This window comes from Ambystoma mexicanum, chromosome 5p (genome assembly GCF_040938575.1).
Source record: "Ambystoma mexicanum isolate Mex_15411 chromosome 5p, UKY_AmexF1_1, whole genome shotgun sequence".
NCBI classification, from domain to species: Eukaryota; Metazoa; Chordata; class Amphibia; order Caudata; family Ambystomatidae; genus Ambystoma; species Ambystoma mexicanum.
The window spans coordinates 191,050,378-191,061,119 of NC_090930.1; the positions used below are offsets into that span (position 1 = coordinate 191,050,378).

A 10,742-nucleotide genomic window follows, 5' to 3' on the forward strand; every position below is an offset into this window, starting at 1 on the left:
TACCCAACCCCACCTATTTCTTTATACAATAGTACAAATATTTCAAAGAAATTCGGCCGAAAAAACTCAGTCATTTCTCCTTTGTTATTTTTTCATTTGGTTATTTCTATGAATACCACTTTACAGCACTTGCTTTTGCCCACCTCCTCCTGGCAGTCATTCCATCACTCCTCCTCCTATCCTCTCTTCATCTAGTTTCCTTCGTTTCCACTCCCCCTGATCTTACCCTTCTGAAATGCTTCCTTTAACCCTCACTTTTTGTCATTGGGGATTCAGGGTGGATTTGATTGGTTTAAGGGTCCCCACAGATTTTTTAGCCATGCCTTGTACGCTTGGGGACTGCAGTGGGAAAGAGGACCACCCCACATTTGTAATCAAGACCTGTCTGATAGCAGATGCGAAAGCCAAGCCACAGCATAATGGCAGTGTGTCAGACACATGTGTCCAGATGCTAGTTAGGTCTTTGAGGTTGTTTACAAGGTGGCATTGGCAGTAGTTGGTGCTTCCTTCCAGCCACCCTCCATGCCACACCTGATATCAAGTGGAGCCACTAGAGCTTGCTGATGGGCGAGTGGGCTACTGCACTATTCCCATGCTTTGTTGCTATAAAAAGGATATTTTCATCACTGTCATAGATCTGTTCTTTCCCAAAGCCAACACCCATCTTCCATCACCACAAAAATGAGGAACAGAGGCCCGCACAGTGGTCTGAATATACATACAGCGGTTTGAAGTAGGAGATGTTGACACGTGCAATGCGTAGGGGGAGAGGGCCATATGCTTTATTTGTCATTGGCACAGATTTCCGGTTCAGGAGAAATGCAGTCATTTTCCAAGTACATGGCTATACAGATGAATCCTGGGAATGGAAGCATCCACTGTTTGAGAGCAGCATTCAGCGACGGCGTGGTAGGTGGGATGGAAGAGTGGCCATTTGGCGGTTTACAGACAACATAGGAAACATGGTTAGACCTGATACGATGAGCTTTCCGATTTCCACAGAAAAATAATGGGACCTTGTCAGTGGGTGCTCTCTTAATCTGTGACAAGGCATGTGCCACAAAGACCGTATTCGTATTTTCCTCACCAAGGCGCGATGTCTAGAAACCATCTTTCCATGGACGCTGAAATTAAGGAAGAATGTAGATTAGGCCAGTGAATGTTTGCTTTGCTCTAATGTCACTATCCTTGTCCTTACAGTGTGCAGTGATGCATACCATGCAAGCGTCTAACAACAAACTGGCCAGCAGAGCAAAAGCGGGAGGATAGCACAGGGGTAACCTGCTCGCCTAGGAAGCAAGACGACACGGAGCAACACAGGTTCGATCCCCGGGTCCGCGCTTAAAAACCTCTGGATATTAAGAATGTTATGAATAGCATATCATATCATAAATGTGTGATGGTATCTTCCTGGTGTAGGAAGAGCAAGCAGTGCATGATGTGTTGGTGAGGCTGAAGAAAATCCTAGGGCCGTGGAAAGGTTCCATTGATTGGGCACATCGGATTGCAGATGTGCTGGTAAGAATGTATCCGAAGAGTCAAGTGGTTGGTTGTTAATTTTCCATTCTTTGAAGAGTCGCAACATTTCTGGGCTCACATTGCTAAAGCTGCAGCTTCTTTGCAATTGGCACACAGTGCAGTTTGACCTGCACAGGCTGCTCATTGCTATTACAGAACTGGATCAAACTCCCTTTCTGCAATACTGAAATCAGCGTTCAGATTCGGGAGTTCCCTCATTTAAATGGTGTTGTGTCCCCACTCAAATGAGGGAATTTCCATGGCCATTGCCCCTAAGGATGTGCAAGAGCAAATGTCTGCCAGGGAGCCTTTTAAGAGGTGACATGCATGCTCCCAAACCATCCTGGTCTCAATACAGCATCTCTACAGAGCGATGCAGTCATAGAACCCTTGTCCTTTTAAAAATAAAAAAAAAAAAAGCATACGCTCAAAACCTGTCAGTGCTTACTGCATCACTGTGCATCCCACCATGCTCCTCTGCATTTGAGTAGTTCTGTGGGCCCTCACGGGTTGGGTGCAGCCTGGAATTTCATCAGACTTGTGGTTCTCTACAAAACCCTGTCCAGTTGTAGGGGCAGATATTTGCAGATGGGACGATGCTATGTAATGTAATGTGTCATTGGTATAGCACCTTTCACCATTGATATGGTCACAACGTGCTGTAGTTTGAATAACCTCCTGGGAGACCGAAGTCCAAGGTATGTGAAATGCGAGGAGGTACCAGTATGCGTGTGTGCATTATAGCCAATATGAGGATACGAAGGGGTGGCCAAGTCCCTGCTAGCCACCCAAGTCTAGTCTAGAGAAGTAGTCTAGAGAGGTGGTCTAGAGGGGGTATGCGAGAGGATAGTCATTATGTGTGTAGCTAGAATTCAAATTCTTTCATGAAAGGTAGCTGCGTTCTTGTGGCAGAAATGTTGTGCAAAGTATCATTTGGGTTACGTATGAAAGCAGGTGATGCCACTTCCTATAATGTCAAGTGGAGGATGGTCGTGTGCTACCACTTCCTGTGATGTCACTTGGGGGCAGGTTTAAACCACACCACTTCCTGTGATGTCATTGGACAGGTCAAGGGTCGTGTGATGTTACTTCCGCTCCCCCAGGCATTTTGGTGAAATGACGTACCTGCACGGGAAGCAGAAATCTCAGGGTTTTTGATTTTCAAATGTAGGCAGGTCTGTGCCCATCAACCCTCCAAACTGCAATGATATCCCCAAATAAGATGACGCTGCGCTGCATTACATCACCAGAGCAAGACGAGGCCCGTAAACACGTGGAAGAAGTGAGGGCTCAGTTGATCAGCAAGGCCACGAGAAAAGTGAAGAGGGGCGGCAGGGGTGTTGCTAGGTTTGCAATAGATCTGGGGCTACGTTAATGTTGGGACTGTCGGGATTCGGGGGCTAGCTAGCCTTTTGGATGTAACCCCCTGAGCTTCTATCAGGGGCTACAACCAAAAGATCAGGGGCTGCAGCCCCTTCAGCCACCCCCTGACAACGCCTCTGAGGGGGCGGCGGACCCTCATTAACAGTCCTGCAACTGCAAAAGGGCGCACCTGTGACCCCGCAGAGCCAGTGACAGGGCCGATGCGTTGGCGTGAGTGTCTGGCAGAGGCTTGGAATGAGGAGGGTGGAGAGCGTAACCGGGACATTACGATGAAGAGAAAAGCAGCTGAGTCCAATACGAGCATGACACCCGAGAAAATAGCAGTGAAGAAAAACAAAATCAGAAACAATAGGGAACACCAAAACCAGGCGGTTAGAGGAAGGGTATGGGGAAAGTGCAGAACATCCCAATGTAAGACTGAAACACAGCACAGAAGCAGAGCAAATGTCGGCCAGCGCAGGGTTGTGCTTAACTGAACCTTGAGTCGTCAAAAAATAAAGAATTCTCACCTGAGGTTCCTCGTTGACATCAGACTTTCTGCTGCGTTTAATGTTGGCACATGCTTCTCTGTCTTGAGTAGCAATGAAGAAGAGGTGCGTCACGCTGGGCTCTGTGCCTTGCTGTAAAATCCATACCAAGGCTGGCGCTGCCGTAGGCTTCGCATTTTTCACACACAAAAATGAAATGCTGACATCTGCAGTTGGAAACGCAGCGTTTAGATTGTAACGAGTTGAACTCTGGGGACCTCTACTGGCGTTAAATCATATTGATGAATGTGTTTTTGTATTTACATGTTTATTAAGGTATTTATAACAAAGCAAGACGACCAAGCCAGGTTAACAAAGCACAGATCAAAATAATTCATGTCAACTCTAAAAACCTACCCCAAATGTCTTCATACAGATTCATTTTGATGAAAGGTGACAACGACATTAGCCCTTTTACACATGAAGATTGTGAAATTTGCAGGCAGTTTAGGAGCCAGGTTGGGAACGTCAGAAAATCAAAGATGTTCATATTTTTAGCGTTGCATGTTGAAGGTGCACACATATGTTTTTAATCTTTCATTGTAGATTGACAGAATTTGACTTTTATTTATTTATTTTTTATTAGACTTTTAGGAGGCGAGTAAAGCATCATCTTAAGGGACCAATAGCCCCCACAATTTCTTACGTACGAGCGTCTTAATAAAAGTGCACATCGTAATTGAGGGGAAAAGTGACACGAACAAATAAAACGGAAAGCAGATTACCCCCGCATCATGTGATTGTGAGTCTCTACTTCTCGCTGAAGCTTCCTTAAATGTCATTGGCAATCCTTTCTGACTTCGCCACACGCCTTTGCACCCAGGTATTTTATGTGTTCTCCAGAGAATTGAATTGCCCCATCTAGGCACTTGCCTTTAATGAGAATGCTACACTGCTTTCTGCCAGAACAGTGGCACGTTTTCAGGCTCTGTGAGCACTCAAATGAATGAGCAGTAAGCCAGCAACTGTTGATGACGTAGATAGAGAGCTGAATGGAACGGAACGGGATAATGGCGGCAAAATGATGCTGTTGCTGTCCCAGTAGAGGGGTACGAGTTGCAATGTCGGAAGGGATCTATAATTATATCTACAGATTTCTTCCTGAGACTCATCCAGCAAAAGACTGTACCTGGCAAGAACAAACAAGCATTGGCAAAGCCAATATGTTTCAGCTGTCACTTGTAAAGTGCAGCCTTAAAAACAAACCCTACTTCGCTTCATGGCCTTCACTAAAAATCAGCAATACAGGGCGCATTATCGAACCCCGGCATATATTGTGGGGAGTAGCACCCTGTATTTAAATATATGTGATTCTCACTAGGAGCTGCCTCTGCCAAGCCTGGGGTTCGAATGTCCTCCTTTCTTATTTCACTGTTACCTCACTGACCTTGCATTGGCCACTGTATCCGTACTCTGGTGGTCTGTTTCTCTCAGAACGTGACAATGCTGCACTGGCATGGAGATGTTACAGAGGGCTGGCCAATAATTGGATCATATCAATGTTAGCCAAAGACTGCACCATATGAGCTTTGGCATGTTTGTGGGGTGTAATCAAAGGCCCCAGACCAGCGGAACCGAAGGGCCATGTGAACAAGCCCTACCTGTCACTACCAAAGGAAAACCAGCATTTTTCATTCACAAAGGCAGAAGAAATTCAAAGGTCTCTTTCACATGAAAAACAGGATTTTTAAACACTGACAACAAAACGGCTTTGCAAGGGTGTCTTTCTGCAGGGGAAACCCAGAGAAGGCTAAAATACAAATATAATCTCAGTGCAGATTACAAAAGCACATCAAATTGTGGGCTGAGAAATAAATCCATCAATGTGTTCACGGACACTGTCACCCATCAAAAGGGGGTGCACTGTGACAATTAAGACCCACTTTGCAGCAGAAAAACAAACAGTTTATAATTAAAAGTGTACTTTATTAAGGATTGAATGAGACAGCCCAGTACTTTTAACTATCATTTTTAAAAAAGAAAAACAATGCTGTGTGAAAAGAAAGAAGAAATGCATCGATGCAAAAGGTCACACCAACCCACTCATCGCAATCACGTCTCCTGGCTTTCACCCTTGCTTTTGAACTATAATGTATCCCTCCCTGTACCCCACATTACAAATCATGTCATTATGAAATAAAGGTGGGACGTTCATGCTCTTAGATCTTTTATGGTGGATGGATTTATGGTCGTGTCTGGGGTCAATGGGTATCTTGGAATTCAGGGGTTTTGGGACTAGGGCAGTTGTAGGGGCTATACCTCATGGTTGGCTGCGTGGTGGTTGGAGGCCTGCATTTGGCCTGTGTGTTATAACACGTACACCAAGGCGCCCAGTGCTGTCCCGTGGCCTTGCATTGTTTCTAGAACATTGGCAACAATTTTAGAACAAAGAAGGGTTACTGTAGAGGTTAGCAGAGAGGGCCTCTCATCAGCGCTTAGGCCTATTCAGATTTTCCCTTCAGGCTCACGGCCTGTGTCTAATACACTAAATACTCAATGGTTGTGCAGGCCCTATGCTTTGACTATGGCTACTTAATATCTGCAAAATGGCATCTGTTTATATGCAAGCATTATGGATAAACGTCTAAATTGCATACAATATTATGATCATGTGCAGACCTTTAAAATGCCCCCTCGCCTCTGGTTTACTATAATTCTTCCAATGGGGCTCGCTGCACTCTAAAGTGCCTAGGGGGGTGGGATGGGTTCACTCCCTTCCCAACATTTCCCCTTTCGTTACTTCTAGATTAACAAACTACCCCCCCACGTATGCGCTCATTCTCCCTTCTCACTGCCTCTTCATATGTTGAGGTTCGCTTTTGTGCTATCCAGTCCCTACACACGCACCGTAAGCTTCCCCTGATCAGGCACATTCATCAGGTGTGCATGTCATATAAATACATCCTCCATCGCCTGCCAAATCCACCCATACTTCCTCATAATTCTCAGGGTCAGGCGGTGGGACAATGGTGGTGTGATACAAATGGTCTCCATCTACACAGGGGATGGGGACCATGGCGGGGAGGCCTGGTCTGCTTGTTTTTCAAATTCCTTTGTATTGTGAGGTACTTTTGAAACCCCAATTGTCACCATCATCATTGTGCTACTAGGCACTGCTTTGGCACAACACTGGAGGCATATTTGGCAGGTGCAGAAGATGACCAAGATGGACACCGACGGGTACCAGCATCTTTACTATTGCGCCTAGCCAGGGCAGGGCCCAAACAAATGCAATGCCAAACCAGTCATTTCCTTTTATTCCACCTGCTTTCTTCATACAAACTCCTAGACCATGTGCGGCTGCAATTATGTAAGATAATGATCCGTTCGCCATGTCTTTGAGAGGCGCGAATGTGTAACAGCAATCGCCAATTTTTCGGCACAAACCTCCTTCCATTGCCATCACTGTATCGACGACGTAACGGTTATGCACAGCCATCAGCCTCAGGGCACTCAGATCGACCATACTGATGTTGAATCCATGCTCTGTCTTTTACCAACTGAAACCGCTTCCAGTGCACAATTTTCAGCCATTTTGCATTGCTTGCTGCTTGCACACTGGGTAACAATAGGGAGACAAAGAAGATTTCCACTGAGCTTAATCTATATTCATCAGGAATGGCAGCGAGCAATGCGGCCGAGTCTCTCGATAGGTAGATCTCTTCTTCCTCCACAGCGTCTCGTATTGCCCTCTTCTGGGCAAGATGTGAAATTATGGCGGTGGTAACAGATTCTGTTCTTCGAACACGGGAGAAACGGTCGGGGCTGTGACTGGTATTGGTCCCCCTTGCAAGTGTTCTTCTGAGATTACTAACAATACTGAGTGTAGAGTGGCCAACGAACAGTAGCCCCTCCATGATGGTGGGAGGTGCAAGTATGCTTGTCGGCCACAGACCCAGTAGTAATCCATACAGCAGCCGTACCCTTCTTCAGGTCTGGAATCAGAAGGGTCCTGTTGCATCGTTCATTAGAACTAATAAAAATAGTTCCTTCACTGTGGAAGCAAAGTCCATATGTTTCTTCTCGGTGCACCTTCACTGGTTTTTCCATTGCTGCAATTCATGTCAATTTTGTGATGTGCTCTGCCCGATTTTGTGCACAGGTTGCTTCCACTCGAGCCAGGAGCTCCTCTTCATATCCCAGGAAGCCTTCTGCCAGGCAGCTAAGTGTGGTCTCCACCAGATATGGTTGCTACAGTTATTTAAAGTCTCTCAGATTGTTGTTAAATTGCAAAGGATCGGGATCAATGAGTTTCTCAATCGCACTCTGTGTGCCTGGAAGGTGCCTTTAACCCTACATAGCGAAATGAATAACTAGGGTCTGTGCCTCTTTGATTGGTACTTCCTGAGGTACTAATACCATGGGTGCTCCTGACACGTGTGGGATTAGTAAACACACGTAACAGTTTCCCTCCCTACCACACTCATATCTATATATCAACTATTGGTCATTTCAGGGTGTCACACATCTTCAACGTCGTCGAGGCCTAGCCCATGGTATTATGTGTCGTACTTTGCCCTTTGTGCTTGCCATTTCAATCTTTTATGTGGACCCATGGGTTTGCTCACAACACTTCTACTGCTAATATCAACACAAGTATTTTTTTACGAATTAAAAAAAAAACAAATAGGAAAATGTTTCTAATATTGTGCTCACAGTCATGATCATACATACAGGTGTACTTGTTGATCTGTTATCATTGATATTATGCTCATTACTAATGTTCTACATATTCACAGTAATGTTTGTGAATTCACCCCTTCCTCCCTTCTCTTTTATATGATCTCTCCATATAACAGATGCTCCCCAACAGATTCCTAATATAAACATTAAAATGGGGACTAGCTCTGCACTAAAAGATGCATGGCACACATATAGGAATATGAACAATTTCATAGCGAACACGTTTTCTAACATATACTGAAGTCTGAAGCTGCTGGTGCCATTGTCTTTTCACCTAAAGGGGGTTGGGGTGGAGAAAGAGAGAAATAAATGTAGTAGCTGGCTATATAGTTAGAGCTGAGGTAGGTGGGTAGGGACATGGGCTCTGAAGGAGGTTGTGTACTGTTTAGGGGTGCTCTGCGGACACGAGAAAGATGAATCCAATATCGAAGCCCCTTTTACAGTGAGGGGAGTTGAAAATATCACTATTTAGGAAAAAAATTAAATCTGGGATTATTACATTTTTGGACAAAACTCTTTATGTAAACAAGATCTCCAGGCAGCAGCGTTTGTGTGGGTGGGGCGCCCGTTACTATCGTGTTTGCAGTGTTCCGTGTGTTCTCTTGTCAGGGCAGTGCAATCTGTTGAGAGCCATTTAATTGCATGTGTTAAGGTTGGCATGTACTCTTACAATTCGTCACCCAAGAACACTGCCACCTTATGGGTATCTGATGCCCTCCTATCAGGGAATATGGACGTACTTATGCGTCGACCAGTGACCACCTCGTGGGGTGACAAATGGTGGTCCTTGCCAGGTTGTGTGCGGAAACTGAATAGGGCCAACGGTAAGCAGTGCACCCAGTTCTTCTTTAACCTGGTGCAAAGCTTAGATAACTTGCTCTTGAGAAGCCCGTTGATCCTCTCCACAACACCGCTGGCCTGGGGGGTGATAAATTGAACATATCTAGTGTTTGATGCAAAGTAGTGCTGTGATCTCTTTAAAGAGCTAATTGAAAAAAATGTGTGCCGTTATCGGACCCTAATATATTGCACACACCCCATCCGAGGAACAACTCACAGACAAGAAATTTGGCTGCACATTTGGCATCCAGGTGTGCACAAGGTCCTGCTTCAATACACTGTGAAAAAGGGCAAACTACAACAATGAAGTATCGAGACCCAATGTCTGCATAGTCTATGTGTAGCTTGTGGAATGACCCAATAGGGCAGGGCAAAGTGCCCCGTAAAGTTCAGAGCACCATGCCTGTGCTGAAACATTGAACATGGTGCAGTGCATGATCATGTTCATGAGGTGCTCCTAAAGATTGGGCACAAATTGCAGCAGACATACATGTGTTGCTTTGAGCTATGGGAGGGGTGGTAAAGTTGGTCGAAAGCTAATGTTAACAATTCCTGAGACATAGCTGCTTTACCAGTGCACTCCTGCCTCCACAATAAGTCCACCAGGGATTGTTTACAACCTCTTTTCATCCATAGTTTCTTTTTCTCATTTGGCACTTTGCCTTGCAGTTCGATAAGCTCTGCAACAGACACATCTGTTTATAGGGTGTTCTGTTGGTTAGTTGAAGGCGTGGTCACAACATACTCAACAAGAGTAGGTACCAGGAGATAAGCCGCCATGTTGTCCGCCATAGCGGCATTTCCCAGTGAAATTTCATCTCTGTTATTGGTATGGGCGGCACACTTATCGACCGCCACTACAGAGGGTTAGGACAATGCTGAAATCAATATGTCTAGCAGTGCGGCATGCTGTATTGCAGAACCGTCCACTCTCCAGAAACCCCTTCTCTTCCATCATGACAGATCGGCATGCACTGCTGTCGTGACATATGCCGAGTCAGAATAAATTGTCACGCGGTAACCTTGAGTTCTGCTGCTTGAGATTAAAAATGCATCAGCAGTCGTTTCATAATCGTCTCATATTCATCTCCCTTGAGGCATACCATTGTGGCGCCCTTATGTCTCTGGCCCGTCTACTGGTCAATTGTTACTGACCCATCAACAAAGAGAACCTCCACCTCCTCCAATGGGCTATCGCTTGCCTTAGGAATGTCATCTTATTCCCCTTTGAATGTGACAGTCATGCATTTCTAAGTCCTCCTATGTACACATTTCTGTCAAAAAGGTAGCAGGGTTCACTGTTTAGCACCGCACAATATAAATGTTTGGATTTGAGAGGATAATTTCACACGCTGAAACTCTTTGTGTGGTCAAGGTAGATTTCAATCTCTCTAAAATGGCAAACATTGAGTGTTCCACATTCAAAATGACAGAACATCCCATCACGATTGTGTAACTTTTCTCAATTGCGAATGCAGCTGCAGCCAGTGCTTGCTCGCAGGCGAACTGCCCTTGCATCACCGAGTCAAGTGTGCCACTATAGTAGGCCAATGGTTTGTGGCGCATTGTACTCTTCTGAGTCAATACTGCAGTCATAAATTGACCATTAGAATGTGACAATATGTAGAACTCTGGTGTGTAGTCTGGGGTCGCGAGTACTGGGGCTGCAGATATCACTTCCTTTAAATTATTGCCATATTTTATTATGTCTGCTGTCCATTCAACTTTGGGATTGCATTTTTGTGCTTCCTTGAGGGCCTGCAGGAGCAGCCTGGTATACGTGGCATAGTC

General features: G+C 45.3%; 1 long non-coding RNA gene across 1 annotated transcript; it reads right to left on the minus strand.

Annotated features, from left to right (window-relative positions):
- Nucleotides 1-760: 760 nt before the first annotated feature.
- Nucleotides 761-3,564, minus strand: LOC138480840 (uncharacterized). Its single transcript, XR_011274143.1, has 2 exons — nt 3,411-3,564; nt 761-1,124 (listed from the first exon to the last, which is right to left on the minus strand). It is a non-coding gene; the product is annotated as an uncharacterized lncRNA (long non-coding RNA).
- Between the last annotated feature and the right edge of the window lie 7,178 nt (nt 3,565-10,742).